The 15,410-nt window shown below is 38.4% G+C and overlaps 1 protein-coding gene across 1 annotated transcript in view; it reads right to left on the bottom strand.

The window, feature by feature from the left end:
* TMEM131 (transmembrane protein 131) overlaps positions 1 to 15,410 on the bottom strand; it is a 178,213-nt gene that overhangs the window by 127,366 nt on the left and 35,437 nt on the right. The window lies entirely within an intron of this gene.

The raw sequence follows: 15,410 nt of genomic DNA, 5'->3' as shown, positions 1-15,410 counted from the left end.
ATGTAAATAAAATCTTTTAATTTAAAATTAATTGCTACAAGTTAACACTTTTAAAACATACTACTGCTTGATGGTAATGGTTAAAGAGGAAAATATAACTAACACTTCAGGATTTTAGTAACTATGAAATGCTTGAACTAAAACAATCCAGTTAGAAAGTGGTTTTAACAACCTACAAACTATGTAAGCCACTCACAAAATATTTATTCCTGCTATACTGCCAGAAAGCATGAAATAAAGTTCAACTAGCTGCAGTAACTGTGCTCCAAGTATTTACCTAATGATTTGAAAACTTATGTCCACACAAAAATCTGCAAGCAACTCCTTATAAGCAGGTTTGTTCATAACCTTTGAAAACTGGACACAATCAAGATGTCCTTTAATAGGTGAGTAAAGAAAAAGCTGACTTGAAATTTAACATCAAAAGAACTAAGATCATGGCATCTGGTCCCATCACTTAAGGGCAAATAGAAGGGGAAAAAGCGGAAGCAATGACAGATTTTGTTTTAAGGGGCTCCAAAAATCACTGCAGATGGTTAACTACAGTGATGAAATTAAAAGACGTTTTGCTCCTTGGAAGGAAAGCTATGACAAATCTAGACAGCATATTAAAAAGCAGAGACATCACTTTGCCGACAAAGATCCATATAATCAAAGCTATGGTTTTCCAGTAGTCACGTACAGATGTGAGAGCTGGAAGAGAAGGCTAGGTGCTGAAGAACTGATGCTTTCTAACTGTGGTGCCGAGAAGACTATATAGTCAAAGCTATGGCTTTCCAGTAGTCATTTACAGATGTGAGAGCTGGATGACCTAAGAAGGCTAGGTGCTGAAGAATTTATGCTTTTTAATTGTGGTGCTGAGAAGACTCCTGAGAGTTCCTTGCACTGCAAGGCTATCAAACCAGTCAATCGTAAAGGAAATTAGTCCTGAATATTCGTTGGAAGGACTGATACTGAAGCTGAAGCTCCAATACTTTGGTAACCTGATGCAAAGCGCTAACTCACTGGAAAAGATCCTGATGCTGGGAAAGACTGAAGGCAAAAGGAGAAGGGGCTAGCAGAGGATGAGCTAGCATAGGTTAGACAGCATCACCTACTCAATGGACGTGAATATAAGCAAATTATGGGAGACGGTGGAGGATAGAAGAGCTTGGCATGCTGCAGTCCTTGGGGTCACAAACAGTCAGACACAATTTAGCAACTAAATAACAACAACAGAGACAAATGTAGATTATCCATACAATGGAGTATTCAGTTCAGCTCAGTCTCTCACTCGTATCCAACTCTTTGCGACCCCATGAATCGCAGCACACCAGGCCTCCCTGTCCATCACCAACTCCTGGAGTTCACTCAGACTCATGTGCATTGAGTCAGTGATGCCATCCAGCCATCTCATCCCCTATCGTCCCCTTCCTCTCCTGCCCGCAATCCCTCCCAGCATCAAGGTCTTTTCCAATGAGTCAACTCTTCACATGAGATGGCCAAAGTACTGGAGTTTCAGCCTCAGCATCAGTCCTTCCAATGAACACACAGGACTGGTCTCCTTTAGGATGGACTGGTTGGATCTCCTTGCAGTCCAAAGGATTCTCAGAGTCTTCTCCAACACCACAGTTCAAAAGCATCAATTCTTCTGCACTCGGTTTTCTTCACAGTCCAACTCTCACATCCATACATGGCCACTGGAAAAACCACAGCCTTGACTAGACGGACCCTTGTTGGCAAAGTAATCTCTCTGCTTTTCAATATGCTATCTAGGTTGGTCATAACTTTCCTTCCAAGGAGTAAGCCTCTTTTAATTTCATGGCTGCAATCACCATATGCAGTGATTCTGGAGCCCAGAAAAATAAAGTCTGACACTGTTTCCCCATCTATTTGCCATGAAGTGATGGGACCAGATGCCATGATCTTCATTTTCTGAATGTTGAGCTTTAAGCCAACTTTTTCACTCTCCTCTTTCACTTTCATCAAGAGGCTTTTGAGTTCCTCTTCACTTTCTGCCATAAGGGTGGTGTCATCTGCATATCTGAGGTTATTGATATTTCTCCTGGCAATCTTGATTCCAGCTTGCACTTCTTCCAGCCCAGCGTTTCTCATGATGTACTCTGCACATAAGTTAAATAATCAGGGTGACAATATACAGCCTTGCCGTACTCCTTTTCCTATTTGGAACCAGTTTGTTGTTAGAGTATTTACTCAGTGATAAAAAGTAAAAGAAAGGGCTGAATGCTCTATGATTTTAAGTATATGACATTCTGGAAGATGGTAATCAGATCAGTGGTTATGAGGGGTTTGGAGAGAAAGGAAGGGTGAAATAAGGAAACTATCTGGAATTTTTCAAAGCAGCCTTCTATATGATACTGTAAAGTGAGATGCATATGACCCTATGCATTTATTAAAAACAGAACTTTACAACATAGTGAACCTAGTGTAAGCAATAAAAAAAAATCATTTTAGGAGATCCGGGATCCCAGGGCAGACTGCAGCATGTGACAAAACCACTTATTTCTATTCTAAAAGTACGAAACCATCTCGCGGAAATGGGTGAGGTGAAAGGTGCTGACCTAAGTAATTTGAAAATGAGTAGAATCAGTAAGACGGTCATGTACGGATGTGAGAGTTGGACTGCGAAGAAAGCTGAGCGCCGAAGAACTGATGCTTTTGAACTGTGGTGTTGGAGAAGACTCTTGAGAGTCCCTTGGACTGCAAGGAGATCCAACCAGTCCATTCTGAAGGAGATCAGCCCTGGGATTTCCCCTATGGTTTGGGTTAACCATCCTGACGCTGCTCTACGTGTATTCTTGAATTCAACCATTAAATATATGAATGGTGGATGGTGATTGTCAAGAATTCTTACTGTTTGAATAAGAGTTCACAAAAAAGCAAGGGAAGGAGGCTAGAGTGATCCACCTGGTAACGGATTAGAGTTAACAACATTGCACAAACTGATGTTGAGCATAACAAAGATACAGATGGTTACCTATAGAAACATTTACTGATGTGCCTATACACTGATAGTACACATACATATATTACAACCTAACAGCAAAAAGCATATATATAGCACACAGATCTTGGGTCCTAATACCATTCTCCAATAAAAGGAATGGGGGCTTCTTACAGAAATGGCTGAATCTAGGACTTGGGTTGGGGGGAGAGATACAAAAGGTGAAACTTGTGCCAGAAAGAAAGTACTTAAAAAAAAAAAAGACAAAACAAAAAACCCTCCATTGATGCTGCTATGTCAGAGAGATGTAAGAGTAAATAGGAAGAGTTCCCAAATGGCCAAAGCTGCAACAACTTGAGCAATAAAGTCAAGTAGTACTGGATTAAGACCCAAAGTATAAAATAAGTATTTATCAGTCTATACTGGTATAAATAAATGAATGAATAAATAAGTAAATAATGGGGGAGAAGAATTCTAAATAATTTATGTAGAAGCTCTTTTCCTTAGAAGGTGGAACATAACTGCCCATTCCTTAAGCATGAACGCCCATGGTGGCCCCTTCCAAAGAAAACAGTATGGAAAAGAGGAAAGAAAGAGTAACTTTACAATGGAGAAAGCTGACAAATGCTACCTCAGTCAGATGATCGAGATCAACATCCAGAGTAAAAGCCACGGGGACAGCACCTTGATATGCTGAAGCGAAAATGGCACTCTGTCTCTAAGGTCTTCCTCCCCAAATCACGTAGCTCCACACTCATCGTGAGAAAAGCATCAGACAAATCTCAGCTGAGGGACATTCTAGAAAAACACCCGATCAGCACACTCCTGAAAACTGTTGAGGTCATCAAACACAGGAAAGGTCTGAGAAACGGTCACAGATCAAAGGAGCCTAAGGAGACATGATTACTAAATGTAATGCTGTATTTTGGATGGCATTCTTAAAAAGAAAAGGGAAAAACTTTTCATTTAGGTAAGAACTGAGGAAACTTGAATAAAATATGAATTTAATAATAATGTACTAAAACTGGTTCAATTGCAAAAAAAAAAAAAAAAAAGGACCATATAAGTATGAGATGTTAATAATAGGCCAAATTGGGCAAGGGGTATATGGCAACTCTGTACTATATTTGGAATTTTTATGTAAATCTGAAATTGTTCTAAAATGAAAGCCTATTTTTTTAAACCCACAAAACAGTGGTGTTTTACTTGTTTTAATATGACCCTCCCTGAGTCCTCTTTGTTGGTCTTTGTGTATTCAGGAAGAAGCCTACTGTCTAACCCATGTACCTGGCTTTTCCAGTATGACCAAAGCTGAAAGTCATGGGGCAGCCAAGATGCCAGTGAAATAATTACATCACTTTACCTACTTGGATGATGTCTTTGCTGCCTGCTGAGCATCCATTTCTTCCTACTCTAATAATAGCACCCTGATTTTATTTTGTGGAAAGCCCTGTCCCTCCATTTCTCGTGTTTCTCTTCAACCTCAGTGCCAACTTGCTCTACCCTGAGGAGCAAGGGTTCCTCACCAGTTCTTCATATACAGAGAACATTCAACAATTCTGTGTGTGAATGAAATTTCATCTTTCTGCTCAGGCACAAGTACTGATTATTTGCATCCACTGATACAAATGAATTACTTCTGATTCTCTCTAGTCCTAGCTTAAGGTTGAATTTCCAAACTAAGATCAGAGCTAATGGCTACAAGGGAATTACTGACATAGAGCACATGTGGAGTACACAAAAATATATCCAAATAAAGCAACAGACTATTAAGAAAAAAGGACTGTGAAATAAAAGGCTATGCCCAGCATACCCATTCATTTCTCATCACTTCCCCCTCCTTTTAACATAAAGTGACATTTTAGATGATCCAGAAAAGCTTTGTTATGCTCTTGTTGCAAACAGGTATACTGATGCAAGGACACAATGACCTAACAAGAATTAACTGAAACAGCCAGACACTCACAATGTGGCAGACAAAAAGTTACTGCTAGTTCTGAGATGTCTGTGTGAGTACACTGACTAACTCCCAGTTAGAAGCTTTCCATTAGCTAGCAGAGAAAACAAACAAACAAAGTAACAGAAATGTGCTGCATTTGGTGGCTGCTATTAGAGCTATGGTTTTCCAGTAGTCATGTACAGATGTGAGAGTTGGACCATAAAGAATGCTGAGAGCCGAAGAACTGATGCCTTTGAATTGTGGTGCTGGAGAAAACTCTTGAGAGTCCCATGCGCAGCAAGAGATCAAACCAGTCAATCCTAAAGAAAATCAACCCTGAATATTCATTGGAAGGACTGATGCTGAAGCTCCAATACTCTGGCCACCTGCTGCCAAAAGCCAACTCACTGGAAAAGACTCTGATGCTGTGAAAGATTGAGGGCAGGAGAAGAAGGGGGCGACAGAGTATTAGATGGTTGGACGGCATCACTGACTCAATGGACATGAGTTTGTGCAAACTCCAGGAGATAGTGAAGGACTGGGAAGCCTGGCGTGCTGTAGTCCACAGGGTCACAAACAGTCAGACACAACTTAGTGACCAAACAACATTAGTTATGATACAACAACCATCACGTAAGATTCCATCAACAATCAAGGTCAGACCTTTATCTAACTGATGAGAGCTTTCCTAAATATAGAAAAGTAGTAATATAACTTGGGTATATAATACCTAATTTAATAATATAATTAGGAGCTTTAAGAAAAAATACATGAGATACCTTAGGTGGGGAAAAAAAAAAAAAAGATCAGCAGCTATTATAAAGTCCTGAAAGGAGAATATTGTGTTATACATCAACAGCTTTCCTTGAAGCATGTAGGAATGAACAGGATTCAACTCTGGCATAAAATAAATTAGAGTATTTTACTCTAAGTGATCGATCTTAATAACTTTATATGTCTAGAAAAGCAGAAGTGACACTAGATATGTACTTAGTCATTTAATGTGTTAACAGTTATTAAGGTATAAATTATAAAAAGGAACCCAAGCAACTCAAATCCCCATATTGCCACATCTCTAGATTGGAAACCACAAAGGACAGTTACTTCCTCTCCTGAGAATTTCTGTCCCTTATTTTATACACTAATGGAATTCTAAGCTGTCCCAGTGTTTTCCAGTTAGAGCAGCAACCAGATGTAGAAGAAAGAATGATGTCTAGGGGACTTTCCTGGCGGTTCAGTGGTTAAGAATCTGCCTTCCAAAGCAGGGATGTGGGTTTGCTCCCTGGCTGGGGAACTAAGACCCCACATGGCGCATGGCAACTAAGCCACACTGCAGCTAGAGCGACCGTGTGCGCTGCAACTAGAGAAAGCCCGAGTGCCACAGCGAAGACCTCGTGCAGAAGGAAAATAGCTGATGATTATCGATCACTGTGTCACTAAACGCCAAACCAGTTTCATGATACAGATATTATGGACTCCATTTGAAGATAAAGGCTCAGTGAGGTTAGGCTCAGGGTCACTCAGCAAGAAAGTGGCTTGAGAGGGGCCATAAATTTCAACCATGGGACCTCAGAACCTAAGCTTCTACACCAAGAACTGTTTACTTTCAACATAAAGTGATGCTAATGCTCGCACCAGCAGTACCTTCAAGCAACCTCAGTTTTAAAATCAGGCATATATTCCTATACAAAGGGAGGAAAGCAGGATGCATAAACACAGGGGGCTTAACTTCTGGCTTTTAGGATTCTACTAGATTTACTCTATGAAATTGAGCTCAGTAGGATGTACTTTAAGCTTCTCATATTCACTTACATCACTATGATGTCTGAGAGTAACAAAGACATTTACTTTCTGTGGAAAAAAATCTCAGTGCGTCAGTTATTTAATCATTATACTCAAAATCAGAAACTGAGTTTACTTCCCCACTGCACTTTAGTAAAGAATAAGACAAAAATATCTTCACTTTAAAGGTAATCTTTCTCCACTATAATTAGGGATAATTTATAATATAATTTTTTTTCCTTTTAGGTAGAGATTCTTTTTTCTGAATATGGCAAATGATGACTAGATACAGAGCTTGTTTCCAGACATCTTCTTTAAGTCATGAAAACAATGAATGTTGTAAATAACTGGTAGAAATATGTCATGAGACGGCTGGATGGCATAAGCAACTCAATGCATACAAGTTTGAGCAAACTCTGAAAGACAGTGAAGGACAGTGCAGCCTGGCATGCTGCAGTCCAAGGGGTTGCAAAGGGTCTGACACAATTGAGCGACTGAACAGCTATCGACTTTACAGAAATAAAAGGCACCTACCAATCTTATAGAAACAGATTATAAATAAGAGAATAACTAGGAACAATTGTGCACCAATGAATTAGATGCGTGGACAAACACCTGGAAAAACACAAACTACTGAAATTAAGTCAAGAATAAACCTGAATGGACCTGTAACAAGAGACTGAATTTCTAATTAAAAGTCTTCCTACAAAGTAAAGCCTAGGGACAAATGGTTTCATTTCACCAAATGTTCAAAGAAGAAGTTATACCAAGGATTCACAAACTTCCAAAATCGAGCAGATGGGGAAAACACTTCCCAACATATTCTGAGGCCTTAATACTGATACCAGAATCAGATAAAGTTATCACAAAAAAGGGAAAACTATAGCTCAATATCCCTTATACATATGGATATCAAGTCCTCAAGAAAATACAAAATATGCTTCTAACAACATATATAGAGGCTTATACATCATGATGAAGTGTAAGACTAATATACTTTACACTGCAAAGCTTCAATGAAAGAAATTAAAAACCTAAATAAATAGAAAAGACACAGGCTGGAATACTTAACAATGTAAAGACTGTAATACTCCCTATCTTAGATTCAATGCAATCATTATCAAAATCCCACTTTTCCCCCAAATTGATCCTAAAGCTCTTAAGAAACTGAGAGAAATCCTTAATAGCCAAAACAACCTTGACAAAGAAGAACACAGTGGAGAACTCTTACTTCATGATTTCAAAAGTTACTACAAAGCTACAGTAATCAAGACAGTGCGCTACTAGGAATAAAGATAAACAAGGATATCAACAGAAGTGAGAACCCAGAAAGAAACCCTCATGTTTACGATCAATTCATTTATGGCACCAAGAAGAATGGACAGTTAAGTAGTGTTAGAGCAACCGGGATCTACAGGTGAAAGGAGGAAGCTGGACCCTACCCCATACTGTATGTAAAAATTAACTCGAAAGGAGCAAAGACCTTGGTGTATGAGCTAAAGTTCTAAAACTCTTAGAAGATAATATGGGTAAATCTTCATAACCTTGAATTAGGCAATGTTTCTGAAGCTAGGATAGCTAAGCGAAGAAAAACACATAACTTGGACCTCATCAAAATTAAAATTCTTGTGCTTCAAAGGGCACTATCAAGAAAGTGTAAAGACAACCCAGAGGACAGAGGATTTTTGCAAATTATTTACCCATTAAGGGTTATGTACACAGAATATATGGAACTCAACCCCTCCTCGCAAAGACAAATATTTCAACTTTAAAAATAAAAAAAAAAGACGAGATCTGAATAAACATTTCTCTAAAAGAAGACAAATTGCCAATAAGCACATAAAATGTTCAAAATCAGTCCTCAGGGAAATACAAATCAAAACCAAAACAAGGTACCACTTCACACACACTAAGACAGCAATAATTAAAGACAGACAATGGTAAGTATTGGTGAGGGTGTGGATAAATTGCAAAGCTCTAAGTTGCTGGCTGGAGTAAAAAGTGGAATAGCCACTGTGGAGAACAGTTTGGCAGTTATTCAAAAAGGTAAATACAGCGTTACCACAGACAAAGCCATTCTACTCATCCATAAACTAGAGAACTAGAAACATATGTACAAAAACTCACCCACCAGTGTCCCACCAGTACTCTTCATGATAGCCAGAGAGGAGAAGCACCCCAAGCGTCCACTGCCAGAGGAACGGCAGACAAAACGTGGTGAGCCCACGTAACAGAGTATTTCTCAGCCACACAGCCGCACACACACAATGAGCTACCGGCACACGCCACCACATGGGTGACCCCTGAAAACGTAACGCTAAATGAGCGAAGCCACATACAAAAGACCCCATGTATTACAGGAAATGTCCAGAATAGGAAAATCCATAGAAATAAAGGTAGATTTAACAGTTGCTAGGGGCCAGGAGGAAATGGGGTGTGAATCTAATGTGTACGAGGTTTCTCTTTGGGGGTGTTGAAAATATTTTGAATTAGATCGTGGGGATGGCTGTACAAAATGTGACTATACTAAAATGCTCAATGGTATACTCTAAAAGCATGAATTTATGATATGGGATTCTGTCTCAAAGAACTATATCTCAATATTTTAAAACAACGCAGCAAAAGGGCAGTGCATGGCTCTGGTGCTATTCCCTAATGTCCTGCTTAACAGATTGCCTGAATGGCATTTCAAATATTGTGGAGCCATGGGACACAATCCTACTCCAGGAGAGCTTGAAGCTCTGTAGTCCTTTCATGTATAGAAATCCATTTTCTGATGTACACATGTGTGTGTGGGAGGGGAGAATACATAGCAAATGAAAAAGCAAATGGGGCAAACTGTCAGCAACAGGTGAAGCACCATAAAGGTATATATTTTTTTAATTCTATTTTGATCCTTAGGAATTTCTTGAACGTTTGAAAACATTCCAAATAAAAAGTCTACAAAAAAGGAAGTAATTTATACAAGATTTATAAAAATTTGAATGTTTAAACATATTCACTTTTAAATAAAACCACAATAAAATAAAAGTAAGTAAATCTTGTTACTTATACCCATTGGAAATATTGGTTGTAGAGGCATTTGGTATACCAACTGCTGCCACAGATTGGGACAAAAATAATAAACTGCTTAAGTGTCTGTGACGAAAGTGATATTGTAGCCATCTTAAAACTGTCAATCAACATGCAAACTCAACTATTGTGCAGGGATTTTTACCTTGTGAGAATGTCCAACATGCAATCACATACTAAGAGATTTATGGTGTATACATGTGATACCTGCACTGCAGATATGTATACAGTACATATTACATTCTAAGTATTAGGTAAGAATCATCCATGCCTTATCAATATAATTCTTATTCCACATGCCCAAAGAAGTGACCAATGTAAGAAATTAGAAAATGAAGAGCAAATTAAACCTAAAATAAATGTAAATCAACAAAATAGCAGCAAATAAAGAAAAATCAAAGAAATCAAAGTTTTGTTTGAGAAGATGGATTAAATTGATATACCTCTAGTCAGACTTGACAGTGAAGAGGAGTCACATATTAGAAATGCAAGAAATGAAAGACTAGACTCAACTACACTTCCTATAAAGCCAGTAGGGAACATCACTAAAAATTCTGTCAATACAGTCAACAATTCAGATTGTAATATGGATAATTTCTTTAAAGACTCAAAATGCCAAAGATCAGTTTTTAAAAAAATTAACAGTTAACGTGAATAGCCCTATATATACTAAATAAGTTCAGTTCAGTCCAGTCGCTCAGTCGTGTCCGACTCTTTGCGACCCCATGAATCGCAGCACGCCAGGCCTCCCTGTCCATCACCAACTCCCGGACTTCACTCAGACTCACGTCCATCGAGTCCGTGATGCCATCCAGCCATCTCATCCTCTGTCGTCCCCTTCTCCTCCTGCCCCCAATCCCTCCCAGCATCAGAGTCTTTCCCAATGAGTCAACTCTCATGAGGTGGCCAAAGTACTGGAGTTTCAGCTTTAGCATCATTCCCTCCAAAGAAATCCCAGGGCTGATCTCCTTCAGAATGGACTGGTTGGATCTCCTTGCAGTCCAAGGGACTCTCAAGAGTCTTCTCCAACACCACACTTCAAACGCATCAATTCTTCGGCGCTCAGCCTTCTTCACAGTCCAACTCTCACATCCATACATGACCACAGGAAAAACCATAGCCTTGACTAGACATGGACCTTAGTCAGCAAAGTACTGTCTCTGCTTTTGAAAATGCTATCTAGGTTTCTCATAACTTTTCTTCCAAGGAGCAAGCGTCTTTTAATTTAATGGCTGCAGTCAGCAACTGCAGTGATTTTGGAGCCCCAAAAAATAAAGTCTGACACTGTTTCCACTGTTTCCCCATCTATTTCCTATGAAGTGATGGGACCAGATGCCATGATCTTCGTTTTCTGAATGTTGAGCTTTAAGCCAACTTTTTCACTCTCCTCTTTCACTTTCATCAAGAGGCTTTTGAGTTCCTCTTCACTTTCTGCCATAAGGGTGGTGTCGTCTGCATATCTGAGGTGATTGATATTTCTCCCGGCAATCTTGAATCCAGCTTGTGTTTCTTCCAGTCCAGCGTTTCTCATGATGTACTCTGCATATAAGTTAAATAAGCAGGGTGACAATATACAGCCTTGACGTACTCCTTTTCCTGTTTGGAACCAGTCTGTTGTTCCATGTCCAGTTCTAACTGTTGCTTCCTGACCTGCATACAGATTTCTCAAGAGGCAGGTCAGGTGGTCTGGTATTCCCATCTCTTTCAGAATTTTCCACAGTTTCTTGTGATCCACACAGTCAAAGGCTTTGGCATAGTCAATAAAGAAGAAATCGATGTTTTTCGGGAACTCTCTTGCTTTTTCCATGATCCAGCAGATGTTGGCAATTTGATCTCTGGTTCCTCTGCCTTTTCTAAAACCAGCTTGAATATCAGGGAGTTCACGGTTCACGTATTGCTGAAGCTTGGCTTGGAGAATTTTGAGCATTACTTTACTAGCATGTGAGATGAGTGCAATTGTGCGGTAGTTTGAGCATTCTTTGGCATTGCCTTTCTTTGGAATTGGAATGAAAACTGACCTTTTCCAGTCCTGTGGCCACTGCTGAGTTGTCCAAATTAGCTGGCATATTGAGTGCAGCACTTTCACAGCATCATCTTTCAGGATTTGAAACAGCTCAACTGGAATTCCATCACCTCTACTAGCTTTGTTCATAGTGATGCTGTCTAAGGCCCACTTAACTTCACATTCCAGGATGTCTGGCTCTAGATTAGTGATCACACCATCATGATTATCTGGGTCGTGAAGATCTTTTTTGTACAGTTCTTCTGTGTATGCTTGCCACCTCTTCTTAATATCTTCTGCTTCTGTCAGGTCCATATCATTTCTGTCTTTTATCTAGCCCATCTTTGCATGAAATGTTCTCTTGGTATCTCTAATTTTCTTGAAGAGATCTGTAGTCTTTTCCATTCTGTTCTTTTCCTCTATTTCTTTGCATTGATCGCTGAAGAAGGCCTTCTTATCTCTTCTTGCTATTCTTTGGAACTCTGCATTCAGATGCTTATATCTTTCCTTTTCTCCTTTGCTTTTCGCCTCTCTTCTTTTCACAGCTATTTGTAAGGCCTCCCCAGACAGCCATTTTGCTTTTTTGCATTTCTTTTCCATGGGGATGGTCTTGATCCCTGTCTCCTGTACAATGTCACGAACCTCATTCCATAGTTCATCAGGCACTCTATCTATCAGATCTAGGCCCTTAAATCTGTTTCTCACTTCCACTGTATAATCATAAGGGATTTGATTTAGGTCATACCTGAATGGTCTAGCGGTTTTCCCTACTTTCTTCAATTTAAGTCTGAATTTGGTAATAAGGAGTTCATGATCTGAGCCACAGTCAGCTCCTGGTCTTGTTTTTGCTGACTGTATAGAGCTTCTCCATCTTTGGCTGCAAAGAATAGAATCAATCTGATTTCAGTGTTGACCATCTGGTCATGTCCATGTGTAGAGTCTTCTCTTGTGTTGTTGAAAGAGGGTGTTTGCTATGACCAGTGCATTCTCTTGGCAAAACTCTATTAGCCTTTGCCCTGTTTCATTCCATATTCCAAGGCCAAATTTGCCTGTTACTCCAGGTGTTTCTTGACTTCCTACTTTAGCATTCCAGTCCCCTATAATGAAAAGGACATCTTTTTTGGGTGTTAGTTCTAAAAGGTCTTGTAGGTCATCATAGAACCGTTTACTCTGTAGTTAAAAATCTCACAAAGAGAACTCTAGGCCCATTCACAGAAATTGATGAATTCTCCCAAATACTTAAGGAAGAAAAAAGTACCAATTCAACACAAAGTCTCTCCAAACACACATGAGGAGAAACTTCCACACTCATTTTAGGAAGCCAACATTACTCTGATACCAAAAACAGAGACATTAAAAGAAGGGAAAAACTACAGATCAACTTTCTTCAGTAGTACAGATGCAAGAATTCTCATTAACATTTCAGCAAACTTAACCTATTAATGTATGCTGCTGCTGCTGCTGCTGCTGCTAAGCCGCTTCAGTCGTGTCCGACTCTGTGCGACCCCATATGTATAAAAAGGATAAATACACCATTACCATATAGGGTTTATCCAAGGAATGCAACAGTTCTTTAACATTCAAAAAGGGGGGGTGGAAATCCAACCTATAAAACTAAAAAAACAAAGACAAACAAAAAAACCCACCAAACATTAAAATAATAATCTCCTAAATCATACTTGATGGTTGAGATAAAATTATCATGACATCAGTTGAGCAGAATGTATAGAGAAGAAATACTTTAGGAAATTATATTTTTTAAAGTGGTAAAGGTGTTATTTAAAGGGAAAAAAAGTGCTACGGGCCATGGAATCTCAATGAAATCAAGGTTTTAATACTGCAGTCAAAGTTGTAAAACATTGATATCAGGGGGCTGTGTTAAGTTAAAATACACAATTTAATGTTAGCAACCACTTAAAAGTACACAAAGTGACATATTAAATATATTTAACAAGATGGATTCTAAAAAATGTTGAAGTAACTCAGAGAAAGACAAAAAGAAACAGAAAAATAAGAAACAAAAGAAGAATTAAGCACTGACATAAAAAATCACTTTAAAATTAACAGTTTAAATGCATCAATTAAAAGGCAGGAAGTGACAGAATGATTAAAATGATTATCCAACCATATACTTCAACACAACAGAAACAGATTTTGTATTATGTAAAGGTTAAAAAGAGATTTATCATGCTAACTTTTTTTTTAAAGGTATTGCTATGTAAATATCAGATATAAGAGACTTCAGAGCAGGGACAAAGAGTGACATCAGATAAAGGAATCAATTCACCATGAATAAATACTGTGCCCAAATGTGTATGCACCAAAGAACAGAGTTGCAAAATGAAACAAATACTGGAAAAGCCAAAAGGAAAAATAGACAAATTCAGTTATATTCAAGGACTTCAACATCTCACTCCCATCAAACATCTCACTGGTAAAACTAAGAGATACATAAGATATAAAAGAACATACATACATATAAGGAAAAGATACTAAAAAACCCGAACACCATCAACCAACAGGATCTGACATTCATAGGCCACACAGCCTTTGCCAACACAATACACATTCCTTTCAAGATACCTTGGAGAAGTCCTCAAGACAGGACAATTTCTTGGACAACTCCTGGGTCAGAAAACAAACATTTACAACTTCAAAAGCACTGAAATCAGATTATGTTCTCCAATCACAGTGGAATCAGACAACAAATCAATAACAAAAGTGCAACATAAAAACACCCTAACACTTCTACATTCAACAATATACTTTTAAATAAATCATGGGCCAAAAAGGAACAGAACTTTAAAAATACAGAGAAATGAATAAAAACAAAAACGTAATAGATCAAAAACAATATACAATATACTTTTAAATAAATCATGGGCCAAAAAGGAACAGAACTTTAAAAATACAGAGAAATGAATAAAAACAAAAACGTAATACATCAAAAACAGGAGAAAAAAAAAAAGAGAACATGTTTATGGCATTAAAATGCTCACATTAGAAAAGAGAAGGTCTCAAATTAATACTCTGCATTCCCACCTCAAGAGACCAGAAAAAGCGGAGCAAATAAGCGCGAAGGAAATACAAGGAAGGAAATAATAAAAAGAAGAGCAGAAATCAATGAGACTGAAAATAGGAAAATAACACAAACTGAATGAAACAAAAATCAACAGAACTGACAAGCCTGTAGCAAGAGTGAAACAAAGAGAAAACACAAGTCACCCACAACCGGAACAGAGCAGGGCATGGCACTGTGACTGCTGCAGCCACTAGAAGATTAATAAGAGAATGCTAGGAACTCTGTGCTTATAAAATCAACAGCAGCAAACAAGGACCAATTTCTCAAAACCCACAAGCTACCCAAACTCAGCTAAGATGAAATAGAAGGCCCACATACGCTTGTAGCTACTAAACACACTGAATTCGGCAATAGAGATTCCCTCAAAAAAGAAATTCTCAAGCACAGATGGCTTTACTGGATAATTTTATCAAACATTTAAAGAAGAGTTAGCATCAGTTTTACATAATCTATTCCAAAAAAAAAAAAAAAAAAGAAGTGGGAATACTTCCCAATTCATGCTATAAAGGCTAATATTACCCTGATACCAAAACCATACAAATATACAGATTAAAAAATTCTAAATCACAGCCCAATATCCCTAATTAAC

Source organism: Ovis canadensis, chromosome 3 (assembly GCF_042477335.2).
Source record: "Ovis canadensis isolate MfBH-ARS-UI-01 breed Bighorn chromosome 3, ARS-UI_OviCan_v2, whole genome shotgun sequence".
Taxonomy (NCBI): Eukaryota; Metazoa; Chordata; class Mammalia; order Artiodactyla; family Bovidae; genus Ovis; species Ovis canadensis.
Note: the sequence above shows the minus strand (reverse complement) of the source record. Positions and strands in the feature narration are given on the sequence as shown.